We start from the raw sequence: 20926 nt of genomic DNA on the forward strand, positions 1-20926 counted from the left end.
AGGGTGTCTGATCCCTGGAACTGGAGTTACAGATGGTTGTGAGCTCTCTATGGGTGCTGGGAGCTAAACCCCTGTCCTCTGCAAGAGCAGCAAGTTCTCTAACCATTGAGCCATCTCTCCAGTCTGAGGTGTGAGTTTTGTATACACTTGGATACATTTTAATTCCATTGGATAAATTTCTAAAAATGTGTTTGCCGGACCCTATGGAAAAACTGGTCTTTACTTTGTATGAAACTGCCAGAATCTCCTCCAGAGTGGCTGTGCCATTTGCATTCCCAGCAGCAGTGAATGAGCAGTCCTGTGGCTCTGCATCCTTGCCAGCAATTAGCATTGTTGCATTTTTGGATTTCAGTCAATCCGGTATGTATGCTGTGCTGTTTAATTTGTGTTTTAATTTATAACTCCCCAATGGTGCATACGTCTATTCGATCCCTGTGCTTTCCCATGCCCATTTTGACAAAGGGTTTGATCAGATATATTACTCATTTTTAAACCCTGTACATTGTTTTCTTACTGAGATTTCAGTAGCTTTTTATAACGTGGGTCTTCTCATGAATAAGGCAAATGGGAGACTCAGTCATGAATTTACTTATTTAGCAACTTCGGCAGGTACTGGCCATACACAGGCTCTGCGTACTTTTTCCCTCTTACTAGCAGAAACTGGATGTCTTTCTATCTTCAATATGTAATACTTTCGACTCCTTTGTAGCCATGTGACACAGGCTACAAAGAAAGAAGAAGCAAAGAGAGGGTGCTCACTGGGGCTTCCTGGAAAGATTGTTAAAAGGGGTAGAACCCCTTGGCATGGAAATCACTGATCTTTTGCCCTTTGTCTGTCTACCTACCGTTTTCCTGAATGTGATGCAATGTCTAGAGGACCCATCTTGTAAAGATGATGGCAAGCGTCACACGATGAGGGACATATTACTAATGACTCTAAAAAGCCCAAGACATGTGACACCATAGAGATGTTGTTGCAGGAGCTCTGGTGCTTGCTCCAGACTTCTTGTTTAGAGATGTAGTGCATTTGAAATAATTTCAGTATGTTGTGGACATGATGCTAACAGTAAGTTATATGTACTACATACTCAGTATGACGGTACATGGTATCACAGTGGATGGAAGCAGAGAATAAAGTGATGTCTTCCCCAGGGAACTGAGATCTAGTTAAAGGGCAGTGACCTGTATGTAGCAACTGCCAACACTCCAGGAACAGGCAATTAGGGATCACAGTACGTTCAAAGTAAGTCTAGAGGCAGCTCAGGTACGGCGAAGGTTATTGAAGAAGGAGCGCTGGGGAAAATGTTAACTAGCGAGACAAGGCATTCTGGGTATCAAACACCTTCAGCGTTTGGAGTTCTTGATCAATGACCTGGATATACACAGGGCAGCCATTCCCCTGGGTAAGAGCAGATGAAAAGGAGGAAAAACAATTTTAATTTGAATGTCAATTCATCTTTGGGCTGGGCATAAATTTATCATCCCAGTGTCAATGTTTAGAATATGGAGGAACTGAAATCTTGTTTACCTGTATATTCCACATTGCTACGTTGTGGAAACTGAGGATAGAGCTGTTAAAATTCTTTGAAAGCAGTGTAGATTTTGTGAATGGTGCATGGTTTTTCTACTGTCTTTCTGGTGGTGTGAACCCTGCTAAAATCTCTATCAACAGTTAGGCATTTACAAGTGGCTAGTTTATCACATGCCTTAAAGACAACCTGAATCAGTTTTCCTTGAGCTCTTTATTGGGATTATGTATTTTGGGATTACACACACACACACACACACACACACACACACACACACACACACCTGTTTCCATTTTGTGATCTGGTTTGTAAATAAAAACAAAAGGCATGTGTAACACTTCTGTTTGTAAAACTCATTTCCTTTGGAACCTGGGAGAACATACTGTCTTCTCCTTTATTCCTTTTCTTCCCTGTCTTGTTTATTTTCGCTTATTTTTCAGTTATCTGGCACCACCTGGGACTGGGATGAGTTGATAGTTCAAGACTGTCCTGTTTAATAGGTAGTGTGGCTTTCCTCATAGGTGGGGGAATAGAATTTTGAAATGGGTGAAGACAGAGGGAAGAGGAATCTGTGGATGAAAAAGATGGGAGGGTTCTGAACCGATCTGATCAGGGCTTAATGCCAACTGATGACAGGGCTATAATCCTCTCAGGCTTGGGTGAATCCTCAGCCCTGCACGGTGTCTGAGGACCTACAGGTATGTAGACAGCTTGTGTCAGAAGCCCTCAAGACCCAGGTGAAGGTTAGGCTACAGGTGGTGACTCATGGGGTCTGCAAGCAGAGGGGATACCGGGGTCCTCTAGTTCCCCACCTTGGAGGAGGAGGAGGAGGCCTGAGGAGGCGCCGCCTCCTCCGCAGCGCCCCGCCCCCGCAGCGCCTACGCTGCCCGCTCCTGACCGCTCACCATTGGCCGCAGCGCTCGCCAATCCAGCCCCCTGGCCGCGAAGGGGGCGTGGCCGCGCGGTGCCGGGCCGGGGGCGGCGTCTGTCGCCGCTGCGCGCTGCGGTGCGGGCGGCGGGACGATGGAGCCGGGATCGCGGCACGGTGAGTGCGGCTGGGGGTCCTTGCCAGGCTCCTGGCCGACCTCTGGGGGACGTGGAGCGGGATTCCGGGGGCGCCGCGCTCGGGCTGCGGACCTGCCCTGGTCCCTCCCGGCCGCAGGTGGCGCCGCATCCTCCCTGCGCATCCTTCATCCCGATAGCTCCCGTCCCGCGTGCGGCCTGGCCTGCGCCGGGGTCCTGCGGGCCGCGTGCACCGAGGCTCCGGCTGCTCCCGGCCTGGTCCACGGCGCAGCTTCCCGGACTGAACATCTTTCCCCCCTCTGGCTTTGGTACTTCCCAGCAAATGCCGATTTTTCCTCTTGGTTTGGCCTCTCTGCAGTGGAGAGCAGAGTTCTTAATTATTGAGAAACTATGCGATAGGCCTGGGATTAAAGGGAGCCTGTCATCTTCTTGGCTGCTGTTGAGTGGAGTAAGGGATTCTTTATCATTCAGGGGTTGGTTTTAATATGGTGATTGCCTTCTAGCAGTGATTTTTTTTTTTTTTTTGAGTTTTCAAAAGACGAAGGTTAAAAAGGGTCCTTTTTATTTCGCGTCGAAGCTGTTGAATTCAAATGCCTAATGAGGCATGATATTTAGACTTTTAAGATTCTGAATCCACGTTTTTGTAAGGGGAGAGAGAGAGAGAGAGAGACTGAGCATTTGAAATGTTTTACATTTTGAAAGTTCAGCTTGTCTAAAACTGTGACAATACCTGCGACTCGACACCAAACCGAGCTTAGAGTGTCAGACACTTGGCTGGTTTCTCTGTCTGGTCCAGGGCAAATTCTCCTGAGCACCGGGTGTTTTTGTGTATGCTTTACCAAACTTTCCTATTCAAGCAGCGAGACAATGCAGTGAGTGGATCTTTTCAGCCAGTTCTTTCATGTACTTGAGAGGCTAAACCAGAGAGAGCAGGTTTGACCTTTCCCAAAGGCAGTTAAAGATCGCATCCTCTCAGCTTCCTTCTCCCAGGAGTCTCATAGCTGCTTTGTAGCGCTCAGTTTTCTGAATTTAAAAGATCTTCAGAGTTGATTTTTAAGAAAGCTGTGTTGTTTTAGATGTTCAAAGCTCACTGGATTGTAAAGGGGACCTGGCTTGGGCTGGTGTTTGTGGTGCTATACTTACAGCAGGGGAAAGAATCTTGTTCTAGACCCGCGTATAAACCTCACATCTGCGCAGTCAGCTTTTTCAAGTGAAGCTGCTTTAGAGCATGGCTTGACCGGTTTGCTTAAAATTTATAATCTCGTTCTCAGCGATGGTTGCCGATCATCTCAAAAATTCTGCAGATAAAGCTGGAACACATTTTGCTAGGTGGTCGTGCCGACATTGACAACCCCCCTCACCCTCGACGTGGTCCATCATCAGTGTGACTGTGTAGACATACTGTACAGTTTTCACAGAGACTTACATGTTGACAGGCAATTGGAATGCTTGCATGAAAACAATTTTGTTCAATAGATACAAAAAGACTTGTCTGTGCTGTGTTTTACTGGTTTTCTGATTGCAGAAATTTCCTTTGAAGAATGTAGGTTGTGGTTCTCCCTTGGGAGTGTGTCTCTAAATTGCTGCCCAGACTTCAAATTGCTCACCTTCTCAATTCTTTACAAGTTAATTAACTTATTTTAAGTGCTTGTTTAAGTTCAGTTTTGGTGTGTCCAGTGTACATGTGTGTGTATGTGTGCACATGTGTGGATGTGTGTACCTGGGTCCTCTGTAGATCTGTGACCTTCTTGAGGCACAGTCTCATTAAACTTTAAGCCCTCAGTTTTTATTTTTAGCGGATGGTCATCAACTCCTGCAAACCCCTTGTCTCTGCCTCCGCTTCCTCCCCAGTGCTGGGGTTACAGGTGCACCGCTATGCCAGGCTTCTTACGTGGGTGCTTGAGCTCCAAACCCAGTCCCCACGCATGTGTAACAAGCTCTTACCCCCTGAGCTGTCTCCCCAGCCTCAGAGCGCTTTCATTTTGTTAGGCATCTTTTCTAACTTTACTTTTGGGCATTTGGAACCACATGTACATGGAAAAAAATACTTAATGTCAATATAGAGACGTATGGACTAAAGAGTGTCGACTTCTACCCTTCCCGCCTTGTGTCTGTGCCAATGCTCTTTCTGCGGGACTAACTAAACTTTATACTATGGGGTATGTCTTTCCAGACTTTTTAGAAAGATATTTATTTATTTAATGTGTATGGGTGTTTTGCCTGCATATATGTCTATGCACCATGTGCGTGTAGCGCCATGGAGGCCAGAAGAGGGCGTCAGAGCCTCTGGAAATGGAGTTATAGATGGTTTTGAGCCCACATGTGGGTGCTGGGAACTGAACCTGAGTCCTCTGGAAGAGCAGCAAGTGCTCCTGTCCACGAAGCCGTCTCTCCAGCCCCCAGATTTGATTTGATTTTTTTTTTTAAGCAGCCTTTTCTGTTTAGGTGACTGCATACTCAGTACCAAGCATTACCTTATCCACTGGGGTTACAGAGGTGAGAGACAGGAGATTTTCAGATCTCCGTACTGTATTCTGACAGACAGAGGAGTGTGGTCAGTACCATGATGGGCAAGCTTCCTGAGTGACCTAATGTATTCATTTACTTCTCTTCAACCTTCAGGATGCCTTAGAGTTTGTCATGCATGGTAGCAATATACTGATAACAGGATAGATAGCTCTGTTGGCTGCCTGTGAAGCTTTCTGTGTACACACTGGCTACAGTTTGTATCTCCCCCCCCCCCCCAGAAGGGTTTCTCTGTGTAGCTTTGGCCTCTGTCCTGGATCTCGCTCTGTAGACCAGGCTGGCTTTGAACTCACAGAGATCCGCCTGGCTCTGCCTCCCAAGTGCTGGGATTAAAGGCGTGCGCCACTGCTGCCCAGCCTACAGTTTGTATCCTGAAAGGACCATAAAACCTCAGAGGAGGACCACTGACCAGAATTAAGGGGTTGTCCTGAGAGGAGAAAAGCTCCCAGAGTAAGTGAATGAAAAGGAGTCGGCTCTGGTCTCAGCGGAGGGAGAACTAACGTACAGAGAGATGGGCAGGGTACAGTGGAGTCACTGAAAACAGTCGGAGGGGGTAAGCGCCCGGAAGAGGCACGAAGTGAGACGAGAGACTGAAACAGTGTAGGCTGTTGCTGGTGGTGGAGTTGGAACCTCAGCGGACAGCAGGCTGTGGTTGAAGGATTTTGAACAAAAGAGAGACATGGTTAGATGTGGTGAGCCGGAAGAGGGAAGGCTGGGAGGAGGGGGATTTGAAGAGGTCGAATTGCTAGGACTCCATCGTTAGTTGGCTGGGTGGTACTTCTAGGGCAGTCCTCTGTTGTCCTTGGTGGTTTGTGATTTGGTTGGCAGCCTGGGATTTCTAGGCGTAGATTGGGACAGCAGCATCTGGTGCTAGTGATAGGGGGATGGTGGGTTACCCTTGTCTAGGCTAAGTCTCAGCTGCTGCGGGACAAGTGTTCTGGAGTGTAAGAACAGTGGTGGGTGGCATGAGATTTGAGGAACTCTGCATTTGAAAGATAGGTGTGAGGTGATTGAGAAGCAAGAAGGTCACGGTGTCCCAGGGAGCCTATACCAGTGCGCTGCAGCCAGGACATCCTTTGTGACCCTGAGGTGACAGTGACACCTAGTGATGGAGACTGGAGCCTTAAGGCCGGTATGCACCAGGGTTCACTAGTGGGTGGAGATCTGGAGTGTAGACTGCCTTGTTCTGGAACTTTGGTGGTAACAGTAAAGGGTGGATTTAGGGTGTGGGGGTAAAGGGTGGATGCAGGGAGTGAGGGTGAAGGGTGGATGCAGGGAGTGGGGGTGAAGGGTGGATGCAGGGAGTGGGGGTGAAGGGTGGATGCAGGGAGTCCAGGTAAAGGGTGGCCTTTGGGGTTTTACCTGGAAGGCTCTGAGTTAGTGTAGAGAACTTGAATAGGAGGAATCAGAGAGAAGTTCCTCTTCATAGTGACTTCAAGAAAGCTGTTGGGTTTGGCCTAGGGGTGCCATTAGTAGCTTTGGTGAGTAGTCTCCCAAGCCTTGTTGCTGTGGATTAAGAAATGAAGGGAAGAGAGAGGAGCCAGCCAGGGTAGGTGGGCTCCTAAAACTCCAGGAAGAGAGAAGAGTAGAAATTCTTTTTTCCAGATGGGAACCAGAGAAGGGCGTCGGGTACAGGATAATTTTTTTGGAGATTTTAGAACAGGGTAGTCCTTGTTTGAATGGATTCCAGCTTGGGCTAGTCTGTCTTTGGCTTCCCCTTGAGGTCATGTTGTCCTTAAAGGGGCAGTGTCCCTTTTTGGCTGTTTTTCTTTGATGAATGAGTACTCTCTCTGAGTTACGTTGTGCACTTGCCTCAAGGCCAGCTCTGTTTGGGTCAGAGCCCGTCCGCCTGGGCTGGTAGACAGCCCTAGATAGAGTGACTTTTCCATGCTCACATTTCAGTCGCTCTTCCATCGTTTTTTTCCCTGGACCCATGCCCACTCTGAAGGTTACTACTGTTTTTTTCTTTCTTCTGAGGACTCTCTTAAATTATTTTTAATTTTAATTTTAGATGCTCCGAATATCCCACGGTACACTCTCATGTTTCAGGTCAAGCTTCTAAGCCTTGGTTCTGATCTCAGGATCTGTGGATAATTTTCAGCTTTGGCTTTACCTTTTCTGGATGGTACAAACAATTAAACCTACGCCCTGTCCACGCTAGGTATGCCTTCCACCGCCAAATCTTCTTAAAGCGTTCTTATTTTGAGACAGGTTTCACTGGTTACCCAGGCTGCTCAAGCAGAACCTCGGCTCCTCTTGCCTCCACCTTGAATAGCTGGGATTCTTGGCCTGCATCACCAGGCCTATGCCCCCCACTTTGTACTTTTTTGAAATTTTTCCTGGGGCGTGTTCTTAGGGTCCCCTCTACCACCAGCCCAGTGGAGCAGTGGTGTTGAAATTGGTCGAAAATGTCTTCTGTCATTTACATATCTTATTATAAATATATAAATTAGAGTAAATATGTATTATATATGTATATGTTGACTCTTTTACCATGTAATTTTATGGGTTTCCTTCCTTTTCAGTGTGCTAGTCCTTTTCAGTCTGTTACTATGACTAATGCCTGAGATAACCAGCTTATGAAGTGAAAGGTTATTTTGGGTCACTGTTTCAGTCTGTGATGGGTCGGCCCTCTGTTGCCTTTAGGCATATGACAAGATGTTACATCATGATATAAGGGACTCATTGCTTCAAGGCCAGAGTAAGTATAGGAAGAAGAAACTGAGTCCTACAATCCCACACCCCCAATTCCTTGAAACTTCCCATCAGGCCCCACCTCTTAATCTTACCATCTCCCTGTCGCATTTCTCTGGCAGTCAAAACTTTAACACTAGACCTTGGAGTGTTTAAAGTTCAACACTAGCAGTCAGTCCTCATGTTTGGATGCCTGTGTCTTAGGTCCCATTGGTTACATGATCAAGCTTCTGTTTAAGTATCCTTTATCTGGAGTGCCCAGGGTCAGAAGTGCTTTGGATGCTGGAAGTTTCTGCATAAACATAATGAGGTATCATGAGTATGGGACCCAAGTACAAACACAGAATTCATGAATGTTCTATATATATCATATACGTGGCCTCAAGTTAATCTTACACGATGTTTATAATATTTTTGTTTTGCATTAAACTGAGTTTTGTGGTGGGGCACATTCTACTTGTGTCATACGTCGGAGCTGATAAAGTTTTGGTTTTTGAATTTCTGTTTTGGTGTGCGCGTGCTTGTTTCTGTGTGTCTGTGTGTGTGTGGTCAGAGGTCAAATCTCAGGATTCTGTCTTCTCCTTCCAACATGGAGTCAACTGGCAAGAGCATTTACCCACTGGGCCATCTTGGTAGCCTAACGTCTTGGTCTTTGGATTAGAAGTTACACTGGTTAGTGGTTGTCAGCTTGACCCAGGTAGAGTCACCTAGAAAAAGGGAACCTTAGTAGAAGAATTGCCTCCATCAGATTGGCCTGTGAGAGTGTCTGTGGGACTTTTCTTGACTAATGGTTAATGTGTGGGGGGGGGGGCAGTCCACTGTGAGTGGTGTCACCCCTAGGCTGGTAGTCCTGGGTTCTATAAAAAGGTGGCCTGAGCAAGCTATGGAGAGCAAGCCAGTGAGCAGTGCTCCTCTGTGAGACCTGCCTATGTGCCTGCCTCAGGTTCCTGCCCTGACTTCCCTCCATGACAGGCTTTGATCAGGATGGGTAAGCCAAATCAATCCTTTTCTCCCTAACTGCTTTTGGTCATGGTGTTTATGACAGCAGTAGGAGCAAACAGGACAGCCAAGCCCACTAAGAGGAACTTTTCTCCAGGTAAATCATGACTATTTTATAGACGGTATTTCTCGTTTATTTATTTATTTTTTAGTTGTTTTAAACTACTGTTACATGATTTCTAGTGAAAGATCAGGCTCTGAGTTGTACTTATGTCCCTAGACTGGTGCTAGATGTATATATATATATATATATATATATATATATATATATATATATATATATATAATAGTTTACATTGCCCAAAAGAATATAAGATTACAAAGACACATCCTACTTTAAGAGTAGCCGGGCCATGGTGGCACACACCTTTAGTTCCGGCAGTCAGGGCTGTTACACAGAGAAACCCTGTTTAAAAAAAAAAAACAGAGAGGGAGGGAAGGAGGGAGGGAGGGAGAGAGAGAGAGAGAGAGAAAGAGAGAAAGAGAATATTAATGTTAATGGATCTGTCAAGTCAACCACCTGAACACAAACAGCCCTAGTTATACTTTAAGTGATCTGTTTAACTATTCCTTTAATAAGAAATGTACTTAAAATGTCTTTATTATTATATCCACTCTCTGTGTGTGTGTGTGTGTGTGTGTGTGTGTGTGTGTGTGTGTGTAGATCAGAGGACAACTTACATGAGTTCTTTCTACCATATGAGTCCTGGGGGTTGAATGCAGTTCCTCAGGCTTGGTAGCAAGTGCCTTTCCCGTACAGCCGGCTTACTGCCCCGAGACAGGGACTTTACCCAGAAGTCCCTTCCTCACTGCAGTAGTTTATAAATCCTCACTAAGCCTCCCTGCTTTTCTGAGTTAGAACTCTGTCTTTTTCTTTCTCTCTTGATCTACCATTTTCTTCTGCTTTTCTGACCCCTTTACTTAAAAACAAAACAACAACAACAAAATCCTGGCTTTGTCTCTTCCTCTAATCCGGCTCTCATGAAATTGTTCTCCAGTTCAGCTGTAAAATTCTGTCATCTATGAGACCGGAAACCTGAAGAAGGGACCCCGCGTCAGCAGTATGGAGTTCTGGATGCAGCTGCTGGGACTTCGAGGTTTTTGTGTCTCTGAACAGGAAGGGGAAATGGACAGAGGCACGTGTCTTGAGAAAGCTCAGATGTATTAAGAAAGACTACAGTAGGAAGCAGATCTGAGCAGGGAGAGAGGTTCATGGGAGCGGTGCACCAAGGATCCAGGTGGTGTGTTGACTTCCTGGCTTCCTGGCCATGACGTTTGAAGAACCTTCGTCATGCCTGTGGAGTCTGTTACTTACTGGCCTTGCTGGGTCAAATGTCCCTCACCCTCTTTGCCAGGGGGGCTTTTTCTGGAATGCTAATTTTGCAGTCTTTGTGTGAGGCCTGGACTTCACTCTTGGCCCTACTCACCAGCCTTAATAGTACCACCGAGCCTGGCTTCTTGAGTTTTAACTTAAAACTAGAAATTACAGAAATCCCCCAATTCTCCAGTCACCAGGCAACTGGTTTTAATTATCCAATGCAACAATGTTTCTCAAGACTTCACTGCAGTTGAACCATTCCTTGAAATATTCTGACTATTAAGCTGTTACTCCCCGCCCCCAAAGTTGACATTGCCATTTAGCAGTTTCAAGGTTTGCCAGGGATAATGATAAATTCATACCTGAGCTATCCTCACAATTTTCATGACTTCTTTGCTGTTTGAGCCTTACATAAGCTTAATTTAAAAAAATTCTTCCAGTGTTGACATGTCCAGTTCCTTCTATACTTCCTCAAAACAAAGCAAACACACAAAGACCAACAAACGCATAACACCTGGAAGAACTGTATAAGGCTCACACGTTGTTACCATTAGCTTCAGCTGTCAACTTTACACAATCAAGTGTCACTTGGGAAGAGGGAACCTCAGTGAGGAATTGCCTCCATCAGATCGGCATGTGAGTATGACCTGTGGGGCATTTTCTGATTGCTAATTGATATAGGAGGGTCCAGCCCACTGTGGGCGGTGCCATCCCTAGGCAGTAGAGCCTGGGCTGTTTAAGAAAGACAGCTGGACGTGAGCCTGGAGCAAGCCAGTGAACAATATAGCATTCCGCCATGGCCTTTGCTTTAGTTCCTGCCTCAAGTTTCTCCCTCCGCCTCCCTCAGTGATGGGCTGTAATCTGTAAGCCAAATAAACCTGCTCCTCCCCAAGTTGTTTTTGCTCGTGCCTTTATCACAGCAGCAGCAGCAGCAGCAGCAGCAAGCCAGCTAGGGCAGGCAGTTAAGTGGTTAGGACAGCCACACAGCTGCCACACTCTCAGTCTATTTATTATTAACTTTGTTGCGCCAGTAGGCACTCAGAAGTTTATGGTTTTACTTTTTTGCTCTTTGGTGTCTAATGATTGTCAGACTTAATTTAGACACAGTATCTTACTTTGCATTTTAATACACTCAGAGTGCTTTCTCTTTTTGGACAAAGAATTTAGGTCTACTTGCAGGTAAGTGAAAGTGACTAGTTGTGTTTAAGTGGGTATGTTTATTGTCTGAGATGCTTGTGGTTTTATTGGCCATAGTCAGTGGAGGCTTTTTGCTTGCCTTTCACTAAATGAAGATCTGAGTTAGCTCATAAGAAGTACCCATAACAATAAAGCGCTAACTGTGGATTCCAAGAATCATTAATCTATGGGGATCGGGAGTGAAACATCAAGGCCCATCCCTCCGGTCTGGTTAAGTCTCCATGGCCAGCATTTTAGATGGCAGAGCTAACAGCTTCAGTAACTGCAAGATTTCAGTGACCTGGCCGGAGAAATCTGTGTGCGTGGAGGCTTGTGTCTCCGCCACAGCTGGCATCCCTAGTGAACTTCTGCGTGGATGTTCTGGTAGTCAGTCTTTTCACCTTGCATCACGCTTTCTGTAGGAACTGGGATCCTGGGTGGTTTGAGTGGTGGCTGGGGAAAGATAAGAGCCTGTGGAAGGCTCCCAGAGCCAGCACAGTCAACCCTCCAACTGCTGGCTGTGCTGGGACTCAGCCTCGTTTAGCCTGCCGTAGGTGTAGCTGGGAACCCCCAGAGAAGCGACAGCGTCACCAGCTGATGCCCAGGGTGACTAAGTGGTGGTTTGCATCCTGGTGGCCTTTAGTGAAGGGAGCAAAACTCAGCTTTGTGCTGTAGTTTGCACTATTCGCAAAGAACGTACCAGCTTCCTTAATAAATCCTTGATTTCACATCGCATTTTCTTCAAGCTGCCATTCAGAAACAGTTTAAAAGGCGTGTGTGTAAGATGTCTATAGGATTTGTGTGACTGTTTTCTCAGCTTGGGGGCAGGGACACAGTATTTTGTGCTGTTCATTGAAGGCAGATTTAGAGACCAAAGGGATGCTTCATTCACTCGGAGTGCTGCTCACTGTGTGCTACAGCAGAGGTTGTTGCACCCATTTGTTTTTTGGTTTTTATCCACTTGACACAAGCTAAGTTATCTGGGAAGAGAGAACCTCAAGTGAAAAATTGCCTCTTTCAGATTGGCCTGGAGGTTGTAGGCCGTTTTCTTGATTAATGACTGATGTAGGATGACCCAGCCCACTGTGGGTGGGGCCACCCCTGGCCAGGTAGTCCTGGGTGCCAGGCCGCGCAAGCCAGTCAGCAGTGTTCTTCCAAGGCTTCTGCTTCAGTTCCTGCCTCCAGGTTTCTTCCCCAACTTCCTCCATGATGGACTAAGGTTGACAGTGTTAGGGTAATAAAATCAACCATTTCCTCCCAAAGTTGCTTTTGGTCAGAATGTTTTATCTCATCATCAGAAAGTAGGACAGTTGGTAAGCTGCATCCCGGGAGTCAAACCCAGATTGTTACCTGATTGGGTAAGACTGTGTTGATATTCAGACATACCCTTTTGTTTCTTCGTGGTGTGTGACTGCCTTAGGACAGCTAGGTAGAGTGGAACAGAGGTCAGTGGTGGCAACCAGAAGTGTGCAACCTGCCAAGAGTGGAATAGTTAACTGTGACGCTTTACAGCCAAACACTTACCCCAGTTTCAGAGGATTGCCTTTGTACCGTTCACTGGGGAGAGATGATGGGCAACTTGTAAACACAGATAGTAGGGATGGTCTAGGAAGATAAGAGATAATGGCAAAGAGTGTCCCAGGTTTATACAGTGGTCAGGGAAGTCCTCTGTGAGACGTAAGCAAAGGTGTGAGTGAAGGGAAGGAGGGAGCTGTCTGCACAGATACTTTGGGAAAGAGCTAAGTAAGGTAACCAAGGAATACAACTGTCCCCAAGGTGTCTGGAGATGTGTGTGCCCAGCTGTGTGAATTGATTGCAACTGCAGGGAGGGCAATCTAGGACCGAGGTGGCACTTTGTACTCTGAAGTGGGAGGTTTTTACATGGTTTTGAGCAGGGAAGAGGCTGATATCATTTATGGTGGATTCCTGGAACTGCTATGCAGAAAACAGGTTGCAGGGGGAACAGTTGAGGCAGGGTGTATGTGCTAGGCATTGCTGGGTTCTATGGCTATCTGGATGACTCAGACCTCCCTTTCCTTGAGGATCTCATGGCGTGATCGCAAAGGGAAGGGGTTCCTGCAATGTGCTGTCTTAGGTGGGTCAGCACACTGGCCTTAGCGGAGGTGCTGGGTCAAATTGGGAGGTAACACATCACCGAATTTAGAGGGTGCCAATCAAGACTACTTCTGTATCCACGTTCTGAGGTTCTTGGAAGGACAGTGGCATACAAGTGTTTCACCCAGTCCAGGCACTCAGCTGGATTGTTAGAGCTTTTTGCTAGAGTCCAGGTGGTTTGGCGTTAAGATCAGGTGACCATGCCAGCGGTGACCATGCCAGTGGTGGTTGTCTGGACCCATGAGCAGGAGCGATGCTAGGCCCCCGTCTCAGCCCAGAAGGATGGTGCCTGGGCGCTGAGGAGAGGAGTGACGTTTGCCTTCTTTGCCGAGATCGAGGCCAAGGTAATTTTGATTTGGGAAAAATAGTATCCCCGAGTTATAAAAAGTCAGTAATCTGTCAAGAGTGTATTGTGGAGAATTGCTGTCTTCATGTGTACTCAGCAATATGAATTAGTTGCAAAATGCACCTCTGTGTAATTAAACAAATTGCTGTGCTCCCCGGAGTTATGGATATGACCCAATTAAACTTGGGAAGATGCCTAAAGAAATTACTTTATTTTCCAGGTAGGTGACATTAAGCCGTTTTGGATAACAATTAGTTGAAAAAAAAAAGTGATTAAAAAAAATTGTGGAGGAGGTCATTTACCTTCCTGTTCCCTATAACAGGATGTCTACATAATTAGATATATTTTTAGTTTTTATAGTTTAGGTTTAAAATGAAATAAAGGAACTAAAACCACAAATTGTAGGATTTTTTTTTATAAACACATTTTCTGCAATGGCTGGAACTAAATTTAGTAAAGATTTGAACGACATAATTAATCCATTTCTCTGACACATCCAGATGTTGCTCCTAAAAGCTATGAGTACACATTCTTTAAAGTTCACACAGACATTTACACAAGCTCCCAGATCATTGGGGCAAAAGAAAATCCCAGCAGATGTTAGACAATTCAAATAAAATAGAATGATGTTTTTTAAATTAAACAAAATCAATAGCCAAATGTGTCCAGAAGATTATTCCCTAAGTAACCCATGGCCGGAGAAAATGTTATAATAGGAATGACTACATTTTAGAAATATTTTGATTAGAAGTAATATAAAAATACTATATGTAAGCACTTGGGATGCAGCTAAAATTGTACTCAGAGGAACATTCTTAGCCATAAATGCAGACATTAGGAAAGAGAAAAACCTGGAAAATATTTAGTGCTCTGAGCATTCATTTAGGGTGTTAAATGTTAGTGATTGTGCACCCTCGTGTGAGCATGTGTACCTTCTTTCATTCTTTCTCATGTTTGTCTAAAGTCACATCAAGAAAGAATTCATCCATTCCTATTCACTCAACAGACTTAAATTTTTTAAAAAAAATTATTTGTATGTGTGTGGGGATATGTACACATGAATGCAGGTTCCTGTGAAGGCTGGAAAAGGGTACCAAATTCTCTGGAGTTGGAGTTATAGTGTGGTGTGAGCCACCCAATGTGAGAGCTGGGAATCCAACCCAGGTCCTCTGGAAGAGCAGTACACACTCTTTTGTTGTTGTTGTTGTTTTTCTGTTAGTTTTTTTTTTTTTTTTTTCTTCGAGACAGGGTTTCTCTGTGTAGTTTTGGAGCCTGTCCTGAAACTTGCTCTGTAGACCAGGCTGGCCTCCAACTCACAGAGATTCTCCTGCCTCTGCCTCCCAAGTACTGGGATTAAAGGTGTGCGCCATCACCGCCCAGCACACTACACACTCTTAACCACTGAGTTTATCGCTCCTGCCTCCTCAAGAGATTTTTTGTTGTTGGGATTATGAATGGGTGCTGAATTCTATCAAAAACGTCTTCACCCTTTCTAGAGGTAACAATACAATTCTTCTCTTGCTGTTTATTAGTTTGGTGAATTTCTTGCCACAGTTGCCAATAGTGAAACATTGTTACATTCCTGGTATGAGCGCTTGATGGTGTTTCTGCAGTTTTTCTGTTTCTTACCCGTTATTTGGTTCACATGAGTCATTAGCTTTTCCTTCATTGGAAGTATAGCTTTCAGTCTGTAAGTAGTCATTGTCTATGTCAGTAGTTTCAACTTGAATTTTATTTTAACTGATATTATTAAAACATAATATTTCCATTTGCCTAATAAATTTTTGTCTACTGTTTAACCTTTTGAGTATGCATTGGAACTTCCTATAAATGCACTAATTATTCTGAATATTAAACATGACTCATATAGTCAAAATAGGTTGCCCTAAACAATTTGAAAATATTTTTCATTCAATAGGCAAGTTAGAATCATTTACATTAATTGCTATTTAACTATGTTTGTTTTCAATTCTGTCACTGTGTAATTATGTCTGTATTTCACTTCACTTTATTTACTTAGTTATTCATTGTTAGGTTTGTTTCATTGATTAAATTCTTTGGATGTCAGGAAAGACTTTATTATTCTAGTGATTACCTTTGAAATAGCAACCTCAGAAGCACCTTAATGGCCTGCTCGTTTGAACCTGTCCATTTTGACTAGCATCCTTTCTTCTCATCTATTGCCTGCGTGGTAATACTGACCTGACTGTGTTCTCCTCTCTCTCCCCATTTCCTCGCAATATCTTCGTGGTATTCTACATAGTTAAGGCATAGAAGGTTAACCTCCATTAATTAATTTATTTTTTCAATCTAGTTTTATTTGATGTATTTGAGTGTTTGCCTGCATGTATATATGTACACTACTGGCATTCAGTACCTGTGGAGGCCATAAGAGCGCATTGGATCTCCTGGAGCTGGAGTATGGAGTTATGGGCTACCATGTGGGTTCTGGGAACCCAACCTCGGTTCTATGGAAGAGCAACCAGTACTCTTAACCCCTGAGCCATCTCTTCAGTCTCATGCCCACTGTTTGTCTGTCCGGGACTCCAGTCTTATTTCACCTTCATTCTACCACTGGATACACAGATGTTGACTCCTTCACTAGCCTTTTACTTCGCTTGCTTTACTAAACTCCAGTTAGAGAGACTTCCAGCTCTGACGCATCTGTTGAAGAAGGCACCTCTTGCTGATGTATCTAGGGTGGTATTAGTTGGGTACCATTTGGGGGTAACTGAGAACTTGTTATTGAGATAATTGACTGTATTTGTGGTCCAAGTGATGAACCTGGGTTTTAGCATGGGTGTGTAAGTACTTTGAGTCTCTGCTTGTTCAGATGTGTGTGTGTGTGTCTGTATTTAAATAACCTTGATATGTGAAGGAAGCTCACTTGGCTATCACTAATTAAGAACATGCCTATGGTCCAATCTTTTAGAGACATTTTCTCAATTGAGGCCACCCCCCTTAGATGACTTTAGCGTGTGTCAAGCTGACATAAAGCCATCCAGCATGCCTTCTGTTCTTGGCACCTGTTGAGATTCAGTACCATAAGATGGTCCTGGGGACATGCATCTGAAAGGTACTGCTTCCTACAGGAGTGCTTTACCTCTGGGGTTTCCAAAATCCTAACTTCTGGGATCCAGTCTCTGAATTGTTATGCCTCTGGAGCGCTACATGGGTCTGAGGTTTTGGGTGTTAATTGGGTGATTCCAGTTTGTTTGGGGACATGACCGGTCTGGCTTGGAGTTGTGTGGAGCTGCATACTGCTTCTAACCATTGTATTTGCTGTTTCAAAAAAGATGCAAGATAGGTTCCCAAACGCACAGAAGGATCATCTACAGATTTTCATTTCCTTCTTGGGGGTTTGCTGTTATTATATAGAAATGCAATTAATATTGATTTACTTACTAGTATTGAACATTGGATGTATGGTCCTGTGAATGCCAGGCAAGCACAGTATTACCAAGCTATATCACCCTCTCTCCTTTAAATATAAAATTTATTTATCATTATAAATTTATCGTTGTGTGTGCGTGTGAGTGTGGATGCATGCATGCCCTGGTTGTGTGTGTGTGTCGAGGGGGGGGGTCAGAGCACAACTTTCAGGAGTGGGTTTTCTTCTTTTACTGTAGGATCTGGATCTGGGAATTAAACTCAGGTTGTCAAGTTTATGCACCAAACACTTTTACCTGAGCCATTTCGCTGCCCCCTCAACTCCTATTTTAAACTTTTTATTTTGAGACCAGGTCTCACTAAACTGCCCAGGCTGGCCTTGAACTTGAGACACTCCTGTCTTTGCCTCTCAAGTAGCTGGAATTTCTGGCCTGCATAACCAGGCATAGATAATTACAATTTATTTTTAACTTTTTATTTTTAAACAATTGCAGGTTCATAGTAAGTTCAAGGAGGGTACTGAACAATTCTGTGTACTCTCTGCTCAATATCACATCTGTTGGGACTAGTGCAGTATCAAAGTTAGGATACTGACAGGGTTGGAGATGGCTCAGTAGTTGAGAGCACTGGCTGCTCTTGCAGAGGACCTGGGTTCCATTGCCAGCACTATCGTGGTAGTTTATAAACGGCTCTAACTCCAGTGCCAGGGGATCTGGTACCCTCTTCTGGCCTCCATGGCACTTCATGCACATGGTACCCATATACATAAAATAAAATAAAGTAAAATAAAATAAAATAATTAAGAGGACTCATCCTAACTTCAAAAAATAATCACTGTAGGCAGGTCAGTGGTGGCTCACACATTTGAGCTCAGCATTTGGGAGGCAGAGGCAGACAGCTCTCTGTGAGTTCGAGGCCAGCCTGGTCTACGGAGCTAGTCCTAGGACAGCCAAGGCTACACAAAACCCCTGTCTCAAAAAACAAAAACAGACAAAAAACCGAAACAAAACCACTTAAAAATGATCTATGATTACTGTTGTGTGTGTGCACACTACAGCAGGACTCTGCAAGTCGGAGGACCAGCTTTGTGGAGCTTGTGTTCTCTCTCCTTCCAACTTTACGTGGATCAGATGGTGGAACTCAGGCTGTTAGCTTATGCCACAAGTACCTTCCCCACTGACCACTGACCCAACTCTTTTTTCCAAATGACTCCACCCTTGAACTTACCTTTTGATTCTTGTGAGGCTTTTTTTTTCTTTTTCATGTGTGTGAGAAGTGTTAAATCTTCTTTACTTGGTATTATAACCAAACCACTCAAAAACACTGTTCAGCAGTAAAAGGCGTCATTCTTTGACAACAGGGAATTTTAATTAAATTGGCATCATCAAGAATAGAGACCGTTGCTTCCTTGTGTTTGAACAGGAACAGGCCAATGAACACAAGTGCAGACTCAGGGGAAGGAGTCTTCTCGGATCTGCAGCAGGGAGTCTCCCCACGTTTAGACATTTTCTGTAAATGTAGTGTGAAACAGTCATAGAAATCTAAGTGGAAGACCGTTCCATAGGCTTGAAGTTGGCGTTTCCCATCTCTGCGGAAAGTTGAACATTCCTGATTAAATCCAACCCCACCTTTAGAAAGGACCACAGTGGCGGTGCCTCCAAACTGGGATAGTTACTGCGAGCCAACCTTGCGTAAATCAGGACTGTCCAAACAAAACGTTCTGGTAGCCGCTCATGATCAGAGTTCTGGTGTATGGCTTACATTATGGTTGTCACTAAAAGTCACAGGATATTTGTCTTGTAAATAAGGCGGTGGCTATGGTGGCCTTTTAAAGGTATCAGGTCTGCTCTTTCCCCCTTCTTAATCCTGGCGAGTTATTAATGCTCAGGGATGTTTCTCCAGACATTCACTCCATCCTGCATCACCTCCCAGGTGATGCCTCTGCTCTCGAGGGCATCTGTGTAAGAGGATCCGTGGTTTGACCCATCTTCCGCCCCGGCAGACAGTGAAGATTTGGTCCAGCCTTAAGCTTGCTTCCCATTTCTACAGTGTGGCACCAGGCACACTTCTGAGCAAAAATCTTCTTGCCTTTCTCAACATCACCCATTTTTAACCGCTCTCACCAACACTGTGAATGTTGCACCCCGAAGCCACGTCCCGCTCTCTGATTCGAGTAGTTGGTTGTGTGCTCCTTCAGATTTTCTGCATGTGACGTGATGACATGCATTAGTCATGATGCTGAACGGCAAGGTGACGTCACTGTCTCCCCAGTCTGACTTGCTGCTCATCTACCACGTTCATTGGCACTGATCTCCCCTCCTCTCTTGCCTCACTGGCCTGGGTGGGGTCCCATTGCAGTCCTGCACAGAGATGGCAGGAACAGGTGTGTGTCTTGGCTCTCAGTTTCAGCATTAAGTGTGATATTAGTTGTAGTGACATTTTTTCTTTCCTTTTTTTGTAAATGTCTCCTGTCAAGTTGAGGAGGAAAAGATTTTTGTTTTATTATTTATGCCTCTGTGTGTGGGTGTGTACATGTGAGTACAGGTGTCCACAGAGGCCAGAAGAGAGTGTCAGATCCCCTGGAGCTGGAGTTCCAGGCAATTGTGAACCTCCTGACGCAGGTACTAAAAACCAAACTCATGTTTTCTCTGAGATCAGCAAGCGCTCTTCGCTGCTGAGCCTCTGTCTGGCCCCAGAATTATTATTATTATTTTTAAATGGCGAGAAACAAAAGTTCTCTCTGTCACGAGGGGAGTGATGGATGGCAAAGCTGGGTGGAAAATTCATCTAGTGTTCGTTTATTTCTGAGACAGGTAAGCTGGAAGATGAAGAGTAATTCACATGAGTAGTTCAAAGAGGCTGAGCTCTAGTCATTCTTTTTGTTTCGTTATTGTTATTAGCTGTGTGCTAGCATTTCCTTGAAAATACTTCATTTTATTAAAAACTCAATATTAGGAATGTGTTGGTCTTTGTCACTATAACAAAATATCTGAGGTGGTCAGTTTATGATGAGAGGTTGTTGTTTTCACTCAGTATTTTAGAAGTTCCACTCTGCGATAGCTTGTCTTGTTTCGGGCCTGTAAAGAAGCAGTGCCTTATGGGAGACATGTGTTGTAGAGCAAAGCCACTCATGGCCAGAAAGCAGAGAGACAGATGGTGAGGAGGGAACCAAGGTTCCGTAATCCCCTTCAAGGACATGTCGTCAGTAAGTAACCTTGGCTCTCCTTACCATCTTCCCTCCAGAAGGTTCCATCATTTCAGAGTGTCACTACCTCATGAGAACGTTGTCACATCCAAACCATAGATGTGAGTTTAGTTTTGTTACCCTTTTGTGGTCCCTTGAACAGTTTTGCAGTGTGATAGTCTTGACCATGACCGTTCTCCCCCAAGGGCATTTTGCATTTTCTTTAAATTACTCTTCCACATGTCCATGTAGGATTTCCCTTTCTCTCTGTCAGAGCCTTTATTGTCTGTTGAAGTCACTCCAGCCTTGCTGTGGCCAGGCTTTCAGTCCCCTCCCCACTCCCCCAGACCAGATGGGTCCTCACAGGATCAGAGCTGCGGCTGTCGGAGGGTTTTCCTAAGAGGAGCCTGGGGAGTCTGGAGTGAGAAAGCAGACCCTGTGCAGAGACGGCTTCTGTTCAGAAAGGCTCAACTCAGTTTGGGAAGATGTTGGCCCTCATTGCGTGGTGCCTGTGGTCTCCAAGAGACAGTGCATTTTTGCCTGATGTTTTAATCCTCAATTTCCACCTGCTTCTCTCCTCATCCTCCAAGATACATATTCGATTTTACAAGATTACTGATATCAAG

At 44.9% G+C, this 20926-nt stretch overlaps 1 protein-coding gene across 1 annotated transcript in view; it reads left to right on the plus strand.

The window, feature by feature from the left end:
* The first annotated feature begins 2504 nt into the window (after positions 1–2504).
* Positions 2505–20926, plus strand: part of Wasf3 (WASP family member 3) — a 94668-nt gene continuing 76246 nt past the window's right edge. The window contains exon 1 of the mRNA XM_059249412.1: positions 2505–2574. The gene's annotated coding sequence lies outside the window, so the exon portion shown is untranslated. The remainder of the gene's footprint in view (positions 2575–20926) is intronic.

Source organism: Peromyscus eremicus, chromosome 23 (assembly GCF_949786415.1).
Source record: "Peromyscus eremicus chromosome 23, PerEre_H2_v1, whole genome shotgun sequence".
In the NCBI taxonomy this organism is placed as follows: Eukaryota; Metazoa; Chordata; class Mammalia; order Rodentia; family Cricetidae; genus Peromyscus; species Peromyscus eremicus.